Source organism: Myodes glareolus, chromosome 6 (genome assembly GCF_982192425.1).
Source record: "Myodes glareolus chromosome 6, mMyoGla1.1, whole genome shotgun sequence".
Taxonomy (NCBI): domain Eukaryota; kingdom Metazoa; phylum Chordata; class Mammalia; order Rodentia; family Cricetidae; genus Myodes; species Myodes glareolus.
Window position 1 is genome coordinate 10,181,072 of NC_142031.1, and position 10,381 is coordinate 10,191,452.

At 44.2% G+C, this 10,381-nt stretch overlaps 1 pseudogene; it reads left to right on the plus strand.

The window, feature by feature from the left end:
* Positions 1-311: 311 nt before the first annotated feature.
* LOC148121612 (PRAME family member 12-like) lies at positions 312-5,617 on the plus strand (annotated as a pseudogene).
* Positions 5,618-10,381: the final 4,764 nt, after the last annotated feature.

Genomic DNA, 10,381 nt, shown 5'->3' on the forward strand with positions numbered 1-10,381 from the left:
TTCTCTGATCTTTCAGCTTTCACCCCTAATATCTAACTCTCTCTCATTTTTCTCTTTAATTAAGACCAAATAGAATTTGTACTCCATCTATCAACCACATGCTGCCCAGAATATCGTTTAGCTCACAGAGATCTTTTGACCTTTGTCTTCCAAGTGCTCAGCCTGGCTTTGGGTTCAAAAGCTTTTTGGCATAATAGAAACTGTATCCATTTCACAGATCCTCCCAACAAGTACCATTGATTAAATTCAAATCATAGTTTGGGTGAGAGACCTTGAACATTGCACTTGAGGATTGTGAGAGGCATTTGAAGATGGTTGCCTGCAAAAGTGTCTGGTTCATGTTTGACTCTCCTCTTTCTCTTGGTCTACTGAAGTGTAGTATGATTCAGGGGAGTATGATTGGGCAGGATAACCAGGATCATTTGTTCTAATGTGTGCTCATGTCCATGAGGCCTTTGAGGGAATGAGGGCTATGAAAAGGACAGACAGTGAGTGATAGGAAATCTAAGGTTCCCAAACACTTCAGGTGAGTGACTGTGTCCCTGCATAGTTTACATGATGAAGGAGCAAAACGTGGCTTGATAAGGTGTTTCCTCTGAAAGGCTTTATTCCTCTTCTTCTTTCCTTAGCATCTGCCTGCTTGCATGTCAGGGTGAGCTCCCCATACACACTCCAGAGGCTGGCCAGAAAAAGTCTGCTAAAGAATGAAGCCTTGGCCAACGCTTCTCTGAAGAAACTGCCCAAGACTATATTCCCACCACTGTTCAAAGACACCTTCATTGGCAAACAGACAAACATCGTAAGGGCAATGGTGGCAGCCTGGCCCTTCCCATGCCTTCCTGTTGGATCTCTGATGAAGACTCCCAACCTGAAGACCCTGAAGGCTGTGCTGGGGGGCCTGGATTTGCTGATTAACCAGAAGGATCGACCTAGGTAAATGAGAACCAGGTATCATGGAAAGGAAGGCACTGGGTGGAGGGAAGTGACCACAGACTTCAGAATGTGGTCCAAGTGGAATCAGATCTTAGAGAAGTGAATAAGTGCAAAAGTACAGTGGTGTGTGGAGAACACTGAGAAGAGATGTGGTCAATACAAAATGACTCTCCCCCTTCTTGTTCTGTCAGTCAATAGAAATGAAAACACTCTGTGTCCAAGGAATGGATTTCAGGGAAGTGGAGGAGTGGGGTCAAAGCAAAGTATAAACAGATGATCAAATTGTCATTTGAATCTCCTTCTCCTTTGACCAACAGCAGTTGGATACTACAAGACCAAGATTTGCAGGATGCCCAAAATAACTTCTGGAACTTTTGGGTTGGAACAGAAGATGGTGGCTTGATGTGGGAGAGTTGTCTTTATTCTCTCAATCATATTTTAATAAAACACTGATTGGCCAGGCAGGCAGTATAGGCGGGAAAGCCAGACAGGAAGTAGAGGTGGAGCAAAGAGAACAGGAGTATTCTAGGAAGCAGGAAGCTCCCTCTCCATTCCTGTCCAGATCACCGAAGAGGCAACATGTGAGCTGACAGCTTAATAAGGTCCCAAGCCATATGGCTAACGTAGATAAGGATAATGGAGTAACAAAAGTTATAAGAGCTAATAGGTTGCCTGACCTAATGGGCCAATCAGCTTTATAATTTATAGAGATCTCTGTGTGATTGATTTTTATTGGGGCTTGCCGGATGTGGGGTACTGGGCGGGATGGATACCCCAACAAGCCGGCCCCATCATGTTACAGTGGCTGCTCTCCAGATGTCATCAGTGAGACCCGACCAGTGGTGCATGGTCCCAAATGAAGGGAACAACAGGTTGTGACTGTGTGAATGAACCTTTCCCTCGAGACCAGCCATCTCAGTAAATAGTTAAAATACTTCTATTGGTGGGCCATGCAGAGAAAAGATGTGGTGCAGGTGATGTGTCCAAAGCTGGAGTTTGGAGCCACCCCTCTCTACAACCCCCTAATGCTGCTGGAGGTATTTGAGCCAAGCTCTATAGAGGAATTCGCAGTGAATGCACGTTGGACCCTGAGAACCCTTGTGATGATAGCTCCTGGCCTGGGCCAGATGAAAAACTTCAGAAAATCCTTTTCAATGGAATCTTCACACCTTTGGAGTGTATTGGAAACCGAGAGAGGAGAGAATGGTGTTTTACACAGATCCTTTCCCGGGTATCAGAACTCAAGAAGATCCAGCATCTCCAACTAAATCATGTCTGCTTCCTGAAAGAACGACTGGATCAAGTAATCAGGTAAGGAAGGATAGAGTTCTTGCTCCACAGGCCAGGGAAAAGTCTTGCAGTGTTCCATGAAACCACAGTGCTCACCTGTGGCATCCCGACCACTCCTGAATGCAGGAGTCCTGTGACTTAGAATAATTGACCTCATTGTCTTTCTGCTGCTCTAGCAATCATAATCTAGGAACTGTCTTTGCTAGGGAACCAGATGAAGGAAAAACATAGCCACAAAGTGGATGAGGTCTTAAGCCACATGCTGCCCCATGTCAGCTCTCTCCTCAGAATTGTTAAGTTTAAACACTTCTCTCTCTGTCTCTGTCTCTGTCTCTCTCTCTCTCTCGAATTCTATCTCTCTATCTCTCTGTCTCTCTTACACACACGTACACACATTTGCCAAGTTCAAGTATTTTTTGAACAGAGGAAGGCCCTGTAAATGGGAAATGATTGACAGTGTATAAGACAAGAGGGCACCACTTCGAGATGCCATCTTATGCCTGTCAGAATAGCTAAACTCAAAAATACCAATGATAGCCTATGCTGGAGAGGATGTGGGGTGAGGGGAACACTCATCCATTGTTGGTGGGAATGCAAACTTGTGCAGCCACTGTGGAAATCAGTGTGGCGGTTTCTCAGGAAACTGGGAGTCAACCTCCCTCAGGACCCAGCAATTTCACTCTTGGGAATATACCCAAGAGATGCCTTATCATGCTACAAAAGTGTTTGTTCAACTATGTTCATAGCAGCACTATTTGTAATAGCCAGAACATGGAAACAGCCTAGGTGCCCCTCAATAGAAGAATGGTTAAAAAAGGTGTGGAACATATACACATTAGTTTTACTCAGCGGTAAAAAACAATGACATCTTGAATTTTGCCTGCAAATGGATGGAAATAGAAAATGCTTTACTGAGTGAGGTAACCCAGACCCAAAAAGAGGAATATGGTATGTACTCACTCATAAGTGGATTCTAGCCATAGTTAAAGGTCTTTGAGTCTATAATTCATGATCCTAGAGAAGCTAAATAAGAAGGTGAACCTGAAGAAAATCATATAGTTATCCTCCTGGATATTAGAAGTAGACAAGATTGCCAGGCAAACTTGGGTGCACGGGGGGGGGGGTGGAAGTAAGGGGAGATGGTTAGGGAGAGAGGAGAGGGGGAGGATTGGGGATGGCTTGGGGGAATGGGAGCGGGGAGGGAGGAAGGATGGCTATGGGAGCAGGGAAGTTTATACCTCAACTAAGGGATCCATTTTAGGGTTTGCAAGAGACTTGATTCTAGAGGGGTTCCCAGGCCCAAGGAGAGGTCCCCAGATTGTTCCCCGGGCAACAGAGGAGAGGGTACCTGAACTGGCCTGGGCCCATAACCATACTGATGAATATTTTGCAAGTCACCACAGAACCTTCATATGGCGATGGATGGAGATAGAGACAGAGACACATATTTTGACACTGGACTTAACTCCCTAGGTCCAAATGAGAAGCAGAGGGAGGGAGATCGTGAGCAAAGAAAACAGAACCAGAGGGAACCTTCATATGGCGATGGATGGAGATAGAGACGGAGACCCCTATTGGAGCACTGGACTGAGCCCCCAAGGTCCAAATGAAGAGCAGAAGGAAAGAGAACATGAAAAAGGAAGTCAAGACCGCGAAGTGTGCTTTCACCCACTGATACAAGAGGACTGATGGAATGAGAGCGCAAGATCAAACTGGATTCTCTGAATGTGGCTGAAATGGGGGCTGACTGAGAAGCCATTGACAATGGCACTGGGTCTTGATTCGTTTGCATGGACTGACTTTTTGGGATCCTGGTCTGTTTGGATGCTCACCTTCCTGGTCCTGGAGGGAGGGGGGAAGAATGTGGATTTCCCACAGGGCAGGAAACCCTGACTGCTCTTGGGAATGGGGAGGGAGGAGGAGAGGGAATGGGGGAGCGGGAGCGGGAGGGTATTGGGAGGAGGGGAGGAAGTGGAAATTCTTTAAATAAATAAATGAAAAAAAAAAAGACAAGAGGGAAGGCCTGTGAGCAGGACAGAGGCTGTGCTAGAAAAGTGAGACCATTATTGGCACACACAGCTGCTGGGTTCTCTGGCAGAAAGAGCAAATGCATGGTTATTGGGAGCGAGCTGTAACTACCAGATTCTCCCTGGGACTCAGGGGGATGGTTAGTATTGAATGAGCCAGCTTTTCTCCCCAGTTGGCCAAGGGGGGAAAACACACCCACTGAATTGTGAGTTTGTCAGAGCAGGTTCTCATTTAATGGTATCAGGCAGGACCTTATATGGGATGGTGATGGGGCTGGAACAGCTTGGGATGGGTTGACGTAGAGTAAGGAATATGTGCCAATAATATTCTGCCACACTTGAGGAGAGGTTGCTGGGCAGAGGCAGGTCAAGGTAAGCTAGCCAGAGACAGGATTCCAAACTCTTGCTAGACTCAGGAAATTACACCAGGCCTATACCAACTCAAGTTAGTCTCAGGCCTCATCAAACACTAGTTAGGTTTACAAAGTTACACTGGGCCTCATACCCAGATATGGCGGTAAGTATCCTCTTGTTGGTCCTTCTTGGTCTCCTGCTGTTACAAACTGTCAGATGGTTCTCTGCTCGACTGTGCAGAGGGAACAGATTTGGGTACAGAAACTGTCATAGTGATTTTGAATGTGTTGTTAACTCTGCATCAGGGAGTACCCTGGTCTTGATCTTCATGATGCTCTCAGAATGAACTTAGGCCTAACTGACCTCTGTACATTGAAGTATCATCCTTTCTTTACCATTATTAGACTTTACTGAGATAAACTCCTCTGTCTCTCTCTGTATGTGCATGGAGAGTCCCTTGGAGACCCTTGCAATCACTTGATGCTCACTGTCAAATGCAGACCTGAGTTATCTGTCCCAGTGTCCAAGCATCCACAAGCATCAAACATCTGGGCCTGAGTAGTGTAAACTTTTTAAATTTAGACCATCTACTTCTAGGAAGCCTGCTAGAAAGACTGACAGCTACTCTGCAGACTTTGCAATTGAAGGGTTGTATAATCATGGATTTCCAAATTAGTGCCCTCTTGCCTGCCCTGAGTCAGTGCACTCAGCTCATTGAGGTCAATTTTCTGAAGAACTTCCTGTCTGTGGACAGCCTGAAGAAGCTGCTGCTGCAGCACACGGCAAAACTGACTCTGCTCACCCGGGAGATATACCCCACCCCTGATGAGGTCTATGATGACATTTGTGATGTCCAGCCAGACTGGTTCAGCCAACACTGCTGTGAGTTCATGGAAACTCTGAGGGCTCTAAGACAGCCGAAAGAGGTCCACTTTGTGAGTCAGAGATGTCTAAACTGTCGGAAATTCTGTGTCTATAACATGGGGATCGCACTCTGTTCATGTTGGCAATAAATGAGGAGGGATCACTGCTGGGCTCTGAGAAATGAAAGCCTAGAATCAAAAGACTCATTGGAGACACAAAACCTGGATTCAAGCATTTTTGGATGTACTGGAGAAAGAAGATTGCTTCACTTGTTGTTCAAATTTGAAGAAGAAAAATTGACAGAGAATTGGATGCACATGATCTGTCAACAGTACAGCCCTGCCCTAGTGCATCCAAAGAGAGCTGTAAATTGAGGGGACTCCATTCTGGCACTTTCATGGTATGACCGACCATAGGTACAAGGGAGGGGTTAAAATGAAAGGGAATTCCAAAGAGCAGAGGGGACTGGGTGAGGAGGGTCTCACAGTGTTCTGTTGATGGAAGGAATCCATCATCTGGTTGTCTATCTCACATAAGAATCGGCAGCATATCTGCTATATGAAATATCTGGTTGACTGAACCATTGGACCTAGTGCATTAGCAGCGTTCTGCTGTGATTTGTCCTTTCCTTGCTCGGGTAGAAAAACAAGGCTAATATTATCTCACCACTGTTGTTGGCATTACGATTTCCAATCATTTTCAATAAAGCAATTTTGAATGAGAGCACACTGTATCCTTTAAATCTACTGAGTGAATTCTTTCATGTTCTTACACCTATGTACCGGGCATTCTGCCTACACTGTTTCCATACCCTTCTGTCTCTCTGTCTCAGTCCATTTCTCCTAGATCTTTCAGAGGAAATAATGACCCAATATGCCTGTCTCTTAGAGATTTTATACCCTTCACCTTCATGACACGAGCCCAACATGCTATATAAATTCTCTTAGTGATGTGTAGATATGGCTCAGTATTTGAGAGGGCTTCGTGTTCTTCCTGAGGACCAGCATCTGATTCCCAGCATCCACAAACATCTGTGACCCCAGGAACTCATCATCTAATATTTTCTTTTAATCTCTGGAAACACTTGAGTCATTGGCACACATATACACACACAAATAAACATGTATATGCACACTGTTACATATACATAATTAAAAATAAATAAAGCCTAGGATAAATCCAGGGTCTCCGACTCAGTTAAAATGGGTCTTTGCCATTGAGGCATCAATAGCCCAGTTTCACTTCCCTCCATTCCATTTCCATCAACCTCTGCCTCATTCCACCTGTGTCTGTGGGCCTGACAGGGAGAGGCCTATTCCTCAGTGGCTATGTCTACTCTTGGGTCCTCCACATTTGCCATTGTATAACTAGATTGAGTACCCCCTGTAGCCAGTTGTTCCTTCTCTGCACTTGCAGAGCCCTCCTCATCCAATCTGAGTCCTGCTTGCTTCCCTGGGATGAACCTTCACTGTAATCAACACATTTAGTCCATCAAGCAGAGCTTTCAAAGTCTCCAGTGGGGGATCCTTCATCAGGGATCCTACAAGAAAGCATTGGAACAGCCAGGCAGGAACCATGGCTCTCAGGATGTTTGTATGTCTGTCAAAGAAGGCATCTTTAATGAATGCATTTGAACACATTGTTGGGAGCGGCCCCACAGGCAAGTCCTCCAGAGAAGAAATGAACAAGCCACCTCCATCAGTGGCCTCTGTTTGGCTAGCTGCATGAACGTAGGTGGGGCCTGGTCACCCTTCTGACTGGTTTTCATGAAGAATGATCCTGAGGAAGTATGGAAGCAAAGACACGATTTAGAAAACCTAGGAAGTCTTTCTTCTTCTTATGTAAGGACTTCTCTTGGCAAGATCACCTCTGTGTTGATTACAGAAAACATTAAAGGGCCTGCCTTGAAGACGTTCACTTGGGGTTCAAGATTAGAAAACACAATAAACATAAAAACTGAAGTCTGATGGCTGTAGAAAAACAATCCTCACTCATGTCGTCTTTCCATTCGTGTGAACTTTATTTTTTTCTTCCTAATCCTTTACAATTTGTTTCCTCATATTCTTTGTCTCGTTTCTAATTCCAATTCTCTATTGAAATACTCTGTTACAATTCAGTCTTATTCTAATTACTCTACATTCTTTTCCTTCTTTTCTATCTAATTCATCCCAATCTATGTCTTCTGCAGTTAGATATTCCCAAGTATATAATAAATAAAATTATATATATATATATATATATATATATATATACATTCACTAGCAACTTAATGATAACTTAGTAGTAAAAAAATACTACAAAGGAAATTCCCAGGGACACAGGCATTCGTTGAATCTATGTAACAAAACTTATCACCTAGTTTGTAGCTAACCACACCTGTTAACTGTGAAGAGTTCCTTGCTGTGTTTTAAACGGAGAAAACTGAACTGTTGGCAGATCGACAAAAAGGACAAAGGATATGTGCACTATTTTACAGTTCTTAAGTGTGATTAATAATTATCTTGAAATGGTTAGTTAATTAGGTGCTACTGGTTTCTTTAAAGACTATGGTAGAATAAGGACAGATACCTGAAATATTGCTATTATTCATCATAAATCCTTTGAAGGAAGCCAGGTGATGGTAACACACCTTTAATCCCAGCACTCAAGAGGCAGAATGGAAGATCTCAGTGAGTTTAAGCCAACCTGGTTGACAAGAGCTAGTTCCAGGACAGGACCCTAAAGCCATAGAGAAACCCTGTCTTGAAAAACCAAAATGAAAGAAAAAAAGAAAAAGAAAGAAAGAAAGAAAAAAAAGAAAGAAAATTTCTTTGAAGGGCTTAGTGCCTACAAGGCCATAGACATGTGATTTCATCAGTAAGTCAGTGAAAACAATCCTGTGTGATCTGTCCAGAAGGACTCATGTCTGGCCAACTTGCTCAGTCAGGAAGGTTAATGATAGGAACATACTTCCAAGTTCCTCACCATAATGTGGAGAATATCGTGTATATTCATCTGTTGACCATCCAGAAATACTGTGTGCCCATATTTGTGTACCATTGTTTTACTCCTAATTTGAGATTTCATTCTCTTTGTTGTTAGTTGTCTTCCATTAGTTCCTGGAGACATCAGGTCGGATGTTCTAAAGCTCTAAAAGTAATCAACTATTGCATTGAACTAGTGAGTTTCCTGACTGTAGCATGTCAATTATCATCTCCATCCCATAGTCTTGTCTTTTCCAATGGTATAGTGTTGCAGACCACGCCAATGATACTGAAGCCTCTATTAAGTGTTTCTTTCCCACCCTGTCCAGCTCTGGAACACAGAGCACAAGCATGCAGCCCTCTTGTCTCTTTCCCTGAAACATCAGTACAAGTGATAACTGGTAATCAAAGTCAGTAACTAATGATGCCCATTTCACAGATGCTCTCAATTGTTTCAGGGAGAATCAGCTAGGTGAATGGAGGCTCAGAAGATTGGGACCTGGGAGTTTCCTTTACTTTATTTGAGGACATGGATTACCACCTTTGCTTCCTGCTCACTGCCTCTCAGTGGGAATTGATTTACCTGCACTGTGATTAGAATTGGATAGGTATTTGGGAAAGAGCATGTTTTGACAGGCTTCCCGCCCCAAACAGAAGGATGACTTTATTTTTTTTCTATTTTTTTTAGAAAGTAATTTTATTAAATTATAAAAGTTTCCATTTCTGCCCTTCCTCCAACCACCCTACCACTCCCCCCACTCCTTCTCCTCCTCCCTCTCCATCCCTAAGAGCAGTCAGGGTTTCCTGCCCTGTGGGAAGTTCAAGTTCCTCCCTCCTCCCTCCAGGTCCAGGAAGGTGAGTGTCCAGACAGACTGGATCCGCAAAATCCAGTATATGCAGGGGAAACAAGTCCCAGTGTCATTGTCAATGGCTTTTCAGAAAGACTCCTGGCCAGCCACATTCAGAGAATCTGGCCACATTCAGAGAATCTGGTTGGATCGCGTCCTCGTTCAGTCCCAGTCGAACTGGCCTTGGAAAACTCTCATTAGATCAGTCCCCTTGTATCAGTGGGTGATCGCATCCCTTGCAGTCCTTATTTCCTTTTTCATTTTCTTCCTCTTTCTGCTCCTCATTTGGACCTTGGGGGGCTCAGTCCGGTGCTCCAATGTGGGTCTCCGTCTGTATCGCCATCCATTGTCGGATGAAGGTTCCCTCTGGTCTTGCCTTCTTTGCTCACGTTCTCTTTCCTTGTGCTTCTTGTTTGGACCTAGGGAGTCAAGTCCAGTGTTCCGATGTGGGTCTCTGTCTCTGTCTCCATCCATCGCCAGATGAAGGTTCTAAGATAAGCAAAATATTCATCAGTATGGTTATGGGCCAAGGCCGTTTCAGGCACCGTCTCTTCTGTCCAGAGAACAATCTGGGGATCTCTCCTTGGACCTGGGATCCCATTTATAATCAAGTCTCCTGTAAGCCCTAAAATGACTCCCTTAGTTGAAATATATACTTCCCTGATCCCATATCCATCCTTCCTCCCTCCCCCCCATCCCAGTCCACTGAGCTTTCCCCATTCCTCCCCTACTCCCTTCTCTCTAACCCTCTCCCCTTCCAACCACCCTCCCATCCCCCATGCCCCCGAGGTTACCTGGGACTCTTGTCTATTTCCAATCTCCAGGCGGATAGCTACATGATTTTCATCAGGTTCACCTTCTTATTTAGCTTCTCTAGGATCACGAATAATAGGCTCAAAGACCTTTAATTATGGTTAGAATCCACATATGAGTGAATACATACCATATTCCTCTTTTTGGGTCTGACTTACCTCACTCAGTAAAGCGTTTTCTATTTCCATCCATTTGCAGGCAAAATTCAAGATGTCCTTGTTTTTTACCGCTGAGTAAAACTCTAATGTGTCTATGTTCCACAACTTTTTAAATCATTCTTCTATTGAGG